Raw genomic sequence first — 7,411 nt, 5'->3', positions numbered from 1 at the left:
AACCTAAGAGAGAGATAGGGAAGAAGGATGCCACATGGTCCACTGGTAAAAGCAGATAGGAAGGCAGGAAAGTGTAAAGGGAGAGAGCTTACAGACTATTTAAAAAAAAAAAATCAAGGAGGTGGAGGCATCCTTTACTTCTGCTAACTTGCTTGCAAAGAACGCCTGTACTTACCCTCCACCTGTGTACGCAATCCCCTTTCCTGGCTCCCAAGCTTAGGACAAGCCTCCCCCCTTTCCATGCTTCTGGAAACACGCTGAGAAATCAAAAGATGTTCCCTCAGAAAGCATGTTAGGGATCGCCGAGGAAGACACGGGATGGAGAGGGATATGGAAAGTGATCAGGGAAAAGAAAGGAGGCATTCAGACTAGAGGGAACAGTGCGTTGGCCATTTAAGAATCCCATCTTTCCCCTCTCCAAACATCGAACACAGTATCTGAAAAAAAAAATTTTTGGCTTCTTGGCCGCTGGAGGCCACCATCCTCCCAAGTGAGTGTGGGGCAGGCGGGCGAGGACGTGCACATGTAAACCCGAGGCCCCGCATCCCTTGGAGATGTGGACACACGAGGCAGCAGCATCAGTTAACAACCAATAAATAAAAGATATCAATTATATATGTATAAAAAAAAAACCTCACTTTTCCCACAAAAAGCACAATACTGTTTTCACAAAATAATCATCATCATAAGTCATCATCCTAGCCACGCAGATGGTTTTGGGGCTAAAGGACAGAGTGACCACAGCGTGAATCAGGCGGAGGCACCCCAAGCGCGCCTGCGCACCGCGGCAGAGGCCGGGACTTCCCAGCAGCCTCGGGGGCTGCCGGCAGGACGAGGTGGGAGGCTGAGGTCTCTGAGGTCCCCGAGGCCTTCTCTCTGTCGGTCATTCTGTATCTTCTTGAACCGAAGGTAGTTGTTTTGTTTTGTTTTGAATGTCTGTTTGAAATTAAAAAAAAATAATAAAGCACACGCGCAAGAGAGCAGGAGGAACCGAGAGGCTGCCTGTGCAGCAGCGGAGTCCTTGGCTTTGCAGAGGGCTACGGCCGTTTCTGTTTCGTTGTGCCCCCCACCCCCCACAAGCAGAGATTGTTGGCAATTGGAGGCAGTGGCTTCAGGCGGCGGGTGGGTGCAGGGAAGGCAGGAGGAGAGCCAGGGCCTCACATTTCAAGTGCAGCCCTGCCGCGGGTGGATGCGGAGAGAGGCGGGGTGGACACAGGAGGGCGGTGGTCAGGGCTGAGGTGGCCTCATGGCGCGGGAGGAGGCGAGTGGTTCCCAGGCATCTGGAAGACACAAGGAAACGAGGCAGGTTAAGAGCTGGCGGCCAGGGACTCACTGGCACGAGGCTGGCGCACGGACCCACTAGAGGGCAACGAGGCGTTATGGCTCAGAATTCTCCCAAATGGGCACACTCTCTGAGCTAACCATTTGATTCTTAGTATTTATTCTCAAGAAAAAAATAAAGATGTTCACTTTGGTATTATCTATAATAGCAAAAAAGGGGGACAGCCTAAGTGTCCGATATCAAGGGACTGGTTGAATAAATTAGAACACACCCATGGAATAAAATGTTTTGCAACCATTAAAAATAATCCAGAAGGTAGGAAGGATCATATTGTTACTCTCTGTGCCACAGATCCTTCCTGGCACCGACTCAAGAGCCCCGTTCTAAGTCATGTGTCTCTGCCCCCCACCCGTGATTGGGCCGGCGTAAGCACCTGACCCCGAGGCAGCCCTATTCCTGACGAGTGTTGGGATGACTTGAAAAATTATCTGGCCAATCAGGTTCCTCTTTTAGGAATAAGAACTAGAGAAACTGGAAGAAACTACTTGATGGTCCTGAAGGAGAAGGAAAGTCCCAGGACCGCAGTTGGTCTGGCCATGGAGGTCCAGGCGACAAAGGAGTCAAGCAGAGGGGCTCACATAGAAGAGAGGAAACTGGAGCCGTGGCCCAGAGAGAGGACAAAGCACCGCAAGGTGGTGGGGTCTTCTCTGCCTTCCAGTTCCCCATGTTGTGCCGGGAGCCTTGGCTGCACAACCCGCTGCATCCTTGGCCCCCCACAGTGAACTACTGTGGGCACTTTTGATTTGACCTGTTCTTCCTGCAATAGTTTGGTGGAGTCAAGAGAGCTGTGACTACGATTTGATGGAAGGCTCATGGGAGAGAATGTTCATTGTAGTTTTGTTTCTACTAGCCAAAAACTGCAAACATGAAACTCATCAAATACTTTTAAATGCATCAATTCATACTGATATATATATATATATTAAACTGTATTGGTCATCTCTAAAGGATGATAGAAGCTAGCTCACCGTTTTAAAAGCAGGTAAGTAAAGAGAAAAACTCAAGCATTTATTCTGCTTTTCCTATAAAAATTAGTCCTCATGGTAACCAAATAGTTAACGAGGAGAAGTTTTTCTTTGTAGAAGGAATTCAGCTAATAAATGAAGGAAAGCATTGCCATTTTGCAGGATAGCAGAAAACTGGAAAACCAAATGGAGAGTTGATGGTATTAAATAATTTTTTTTAGCATTGTGGATTATTTTTGAAGAATCCTTATCTTTTAGAAATACATTTTGAAATATTTGTGTATGAAATATGATATCTTGAATTCTTTTCAAGATAACCTAGTTTGGGTACATGTGTGTGTTGTAGGGGGAGGGGATGAAAATGGTACAAGATTGGCCATGATTTGGTGAGGCTGAAACTGACTGACAGGTACATGGAGTTTGCCTACACTATTCTCTCTTCCATTGTGTGTGAATGTTTCCATAGTAAAAACTTTTTTCTTTAAATCCCTCTCCCAAATTGCCAACAATCTATGTGCCCCACACAAGACTGGCTTTGATACAGGCATATAATGGAATACTTTGCATCTATTAAAATTGATCTCTGGCAACATTTAATGTTATAGGAAATATTCATGACTGCAGTCCTAAATAATTCAAAAATGATATAAAGGTAATTTCTCTAGAATTGTGATACATCAGAGATCTGAGCAGACCAATACATCACAAAAATGATAGAATATATATTGGATATAATTATTGCATAGGTGCTAAGAAAAGCCTTAGAGAAGGAAGAGGGCAATTTAAGGGCAGAACTATAAAAAGGTAGGTCACTTCATGTGAGGGCCCTTACTCCACTCTGTAAAACTTGTCATGAAAACAGTCAAATCTTCTTGGCCAACATGTCACTGGTGAAGGTAAGCTGTATGTCCATACAAATCATGTTCAGGAAAGCCAGTGTGTATTCAACAGGATGTGACCTTTAAATCAAATAGGGCAACACACATTAAAAATCTATTTTTTTATGCTGAATCTCCAAAAGAAAAAAAAACGTTTTCTCTAAGTTGTTCATTTAAAAAAAAAAAAGCAAGTAACAACATATGGTATGGACTTAATGTTGCTGAGGAAATATATATACATATATATTCATAGAAACCTGTGAGAAAAAAAGCAAATGGGTGATTCAAAAATAATTGCATACTCTAAGAATTAATTATAGCAAATGACTTTTTCTTGTGTGGAAAACCCACATTTGTATCACTTTTTCCCACGGCCTTGAGGAAACTAAGCAACGTGTCATGTGACAGTTGCCACCGAGACCACTTGTGATGGTGAGTCACAAAGAGCCAGACAACAGATCCACGTGCTCCAGGGGCCCACATTTGTGAGATTATAGAAATGACTGAGATGGTTCCTTTACAAATTGTATTTGATTACATGTCCATCTGTGACCTAGTGACTGAGCATTAAGTTTTTGTAAATGTTCAAAATTTTTAATTCATTGTGTACAACAAAATGCTCATAGTGATTGTACCTGGGTTCTATGTGAACGTATTTTAAAATAAATTTTATTATCGAGGTCTTCTTTTTAAATATATTTTCTAAATTCTCTTCGATGAAAGAGAATTTCTTGTGTAAAAGAAAAACAGTGATAGAAGCTTCAATAAGTGTAGGCCTCCTAAAGAAACTATCAGTAAGTGAAGCAATACATAAAAAGGATACCCCGTCTTGGCCAAGTGGAGTTTTTTCTAAGAAAGTAAGGGTGGCTTAGCACTCAAAACTCAATCAGTACAATTCATCATATTAACAAAAAGAAAAAAAAAAGAAAAATCACATAAGCATCTTGAAAGATGCAGAAAAATACATTCATGATAGATGCAGAAAAACAAATTCAACACCATGATTTTTTAAACAAATAGCTCATAGCAAGCTAGAAAACAAGGAAACTTCTTAAATCTGATAAAGTCTGTCTACAGAAGACCTACAACAAGCATCAGAGCTAATGGTAAGTTATTGAAGGCTTTCCCTAGAGACTGAGACTGAGATGTGGGTGCTCATCGACAGCACCCTTAGGCCACACCGCACTGGAGGGCTGAGCTGGTACAGCGAGGCAGGAAAAAGAAGCAAAGGCATAAGGATAGGAAAGGAAGAAATAAAATGTAGACGATCCAGAAGAGTCTAAGGCAGACTCTTAGGTTTAGCAGACAAATTTAGCAGGGTCATGGATGTACGGTCAATAAAACTAATGGAATTTCTATAACCAGAAACAAACAGTTTTAATTTTAAAACTGTTTTAAAATTACAATTTATAATGGCATCAAAAACATCAACTATCTAGGGCGATGCGATGGTAGCTCAGTGGCAAAAATTATTGCCTGCTGAGCTGGAGACCCAGGTTCAATTTCCAGAGCCTGCCCATGCAAAAAAAAAATCAAATATCTAGTAATTTATCAATAGATGTGAAAGACTTTTGACCTGAAAACAATAAAACTTTATAGAGAAAAGATTTTAAAGACCTAAATAAATGGAAAGGTATACCTTTTTCAGGGATTGCAAGATAACATACAGATGCCAATTGACCCCAGACTGAATTGTAGATTCAGTTCACTACACTACTATGAGAGTATGAAATGGTACATCCACTTACGAAAACTGTTTGATAGTCCCTACTAAAGCTGAATATACACGTATTCTATACCACAGAAAATCTATTCTTAGTTATATACCAATTGAATGCATATATTTGTTCACCAAAAGACGTGTACAAGAATGTTTATGGGATTTCTGGGAAGATGGCAGAATAGGGTAGGTTGAGTTCACCCCTACTCCATGAAACAACTGGAGAAGTAACAGAAAACAACCAGGAGAGTCGTTCCAGGTACAAGTGACCAGAGAGGGACTTCTACGTTATATATGGAGGACCTGGGTGAAAAAAGCAGAGAAACTAAGATTGAGAGGACATGATAAGTTTACTTGGTTGTGACTGTGCCTGGGGTGGGCTGCCACATTCAGGCAGGAGTGGTTGCTGAAGGAGTGGTGGGCTCCCGCACTCCTGCCTGATTCTGCAGCCAGCTTGGGAGGTCTTCCCTCTCAGCTCCGTAGCTGGGAGCTTCTCTGGGGAACCCAGAAGCCAGCAGACTTGGTTTACCTATGCACAGAGAACTTGCCGCCAGTGCACAGTGCCTACCCCTGACCCCTGAGGCAGGACACTGTGAGTGCCTGGTTTTGGTGGAGACTGGGGGATACTTCCCTTGAGAGGAGGGGGCACATAAAGCAGAGCCGATCTGAAAATTGGCTAGTGAAAAAGACTCTCTGGGTCTTGCTACCTCTATCCTTTCTCCACAGAGGCCCAGAGCACTCACTGCTTGCCTGGACAGAGAGGCAGGGATGAAGGAACCAGCTGCACTGCACTTCGAGGCACTCCCAGGCTGGCTGTGGGCAGGGGAAGTTGAAATACTCAGTCCCACAGCCTGAGGTTTATTCCACACAGAAGCCTGGGGACTACCAGACCCATCGTGCCCAAAAGTGGATTCTCTGCCAAGGGGCACACTGCCAACCCCCAGCCCGGGGGCTGGTGGCTGTCTGCGAGCATGGAGACCTGCAGCCTTGACCGCATGTGCACCTGGCCTCAATCCTGTTTGGCTGGCTGATGTAGTTGGGGAGAGGTGGGCCTGGGAGGAAGAGGTGGCCCAGGAGCGCCATCTTCTGGGAATTCAGGGAAAATGCACTTTGGCAAACTGACTATCTGCCTAGTTTTTAATAGATCTTCAATTAGAGTTGCACCTCCTGCATGAGGTTCTGGTCTTGGATTGGCAGGGAATTACTGACAGACCAAGCACGAAGGGCCGACCTTCACTGCAAACCCGAGCAGCTAAAAATCCTTAGAGGGAAATAAGCTCACAACACAAGCTTATCAAGATACTCAAATGCCAAGAAGTCACCCGAAAGTCACAACGCACATGAAGATGCAAGAAGATATGACCCAGCCACATGACTAAATTAAAACACCAGAGGAGACACAGAACTTGGAATAACTAATCAGAGATGTTCATAAACTCTCCCAAATAACTTTAGTGGGTTGGTGAAGCACATAAAGGATATCAAGACACTAGAAAACCGAAAAAAAAGAATTTGAAAGAATAAATAGAAAAATAGCAGATCTTATGGAAGTGAAAAATACTGTACATCAAATTAAAAATACACTAGAGACACACAACAGCAGATTTGGAGAGGCAGAAGAAAGAATAAACAAACTAGAGGACAGGACAACTGAATTCAAATGCACAATAGAACAAATGGCAAAAAAGATGGAAAAATTTGAGTCGGATCTCAGAGAAATGATGGACAGCATGAAGAACACAAATATAACAGTCATTAATGTCCCAGAAGGAGAAGAGAAGAGTAAAGGGCTAGGAAGATTATTTGAGGAAATAATTAGGGAATGCTTCCCAACCCAATGCAAATCAAGCCCAAAGAACCCCAAATAAATAAATCCAAATAGAACCACTCCATGACACATACTAATCAGTCTGTCAAATGCTGAAGAGATGCAGAAAGACCTAAAGCAGCAAGAGAAAAGCGATTCACCACCTACAAGGGAACCCACTTAAGACCAACTTCAGACTAACAGGCACCATGGAGGCAAGAAGGCAGAGATATGATATATTTAACATACGGAAAGAGAAAATTTTCCAGCCAATAATTCTTTATCCAGCAAAATTGTCCTTCAGAAGTAAGCAAGAGATTAAAATTTTCACAGACAAATAAATGCTGAGATAATTTGTTAACAAGAGACCTGCCCTGCAAGAAATAATAAAGGGAGTTCTGCTGGCTGAAAATAAGACAGGAGAGAGAGGTCTGATGGAGGGCACCGAATTGAAGAGTATTCATAAGGGTAAATTAAAGTATAAAAAGAGAGAGAGACAGGGAGGGAAAATATATATATATCTGACAAATAAAAAACAAAGGATAAGATGGTAGATTCAAGAACTGCCTTTATAGTAATAACTTTTTTTTATTTTTTAACATGGGCAGGCACTGGGAATCGAACCCGGGTCCTCTGGCATGGCAGGCAAGTATTCTTGCCTGCTGAGCCACCGTGGCCCGCCCTATAGTAATAATTTTT

At 42.7% G+C, this 7,411-nt stretch overlaps 1 protein-coding gene across 2 annotated transcripts in view; it reads right to left on the bottom strand.

The window, feature by feature from the left end:
• Positions 1–376: 376 nt before the first annotated feature.
• Positions 377–7,411, bottom strand: part of NCS1 (neuronal calcium sensor 1) — a 63,692-nt gene continuing 56,657 nt past the window's right edge. Inside the window, exons 8-9 of one of the 2 annotated variants that reach the window (XR_013169872.1) lie at positions 1,162–1,280; positions 377–936 (exon numbers count right to left, since the gene is read on the bottom strand). The gene's annotated coding sequence lies outside the window, so the exon portion shown is untranslated. Of the gene's footprint in view, positions 1,281–7,411 lie in introns of both variants that reach the window. The other variant, XM_077147118.1, reaches the window with a different exon arrangement.

The sequence above is a fragment of the Tamandua tetradactyla genome, chromosome 2 (genome assembly GCF_023851605.1).
Source record: "Tamandua tetradactyla isolate mTamTet1 chromosome 2, mTamTet1.pri, whole genome shotgun sequence".
Lineage (NCBI taxonomy): Eukaryota > Metazoa > Chordata > Mammalia > Pilosa > Myrmecophagidae > Tamandua > Tamandua tetradactyla.
Note: the sequence above shows the minus strand (reverse complement) of the source record. Positions and strands in the feature narration are given on the sequence as shown.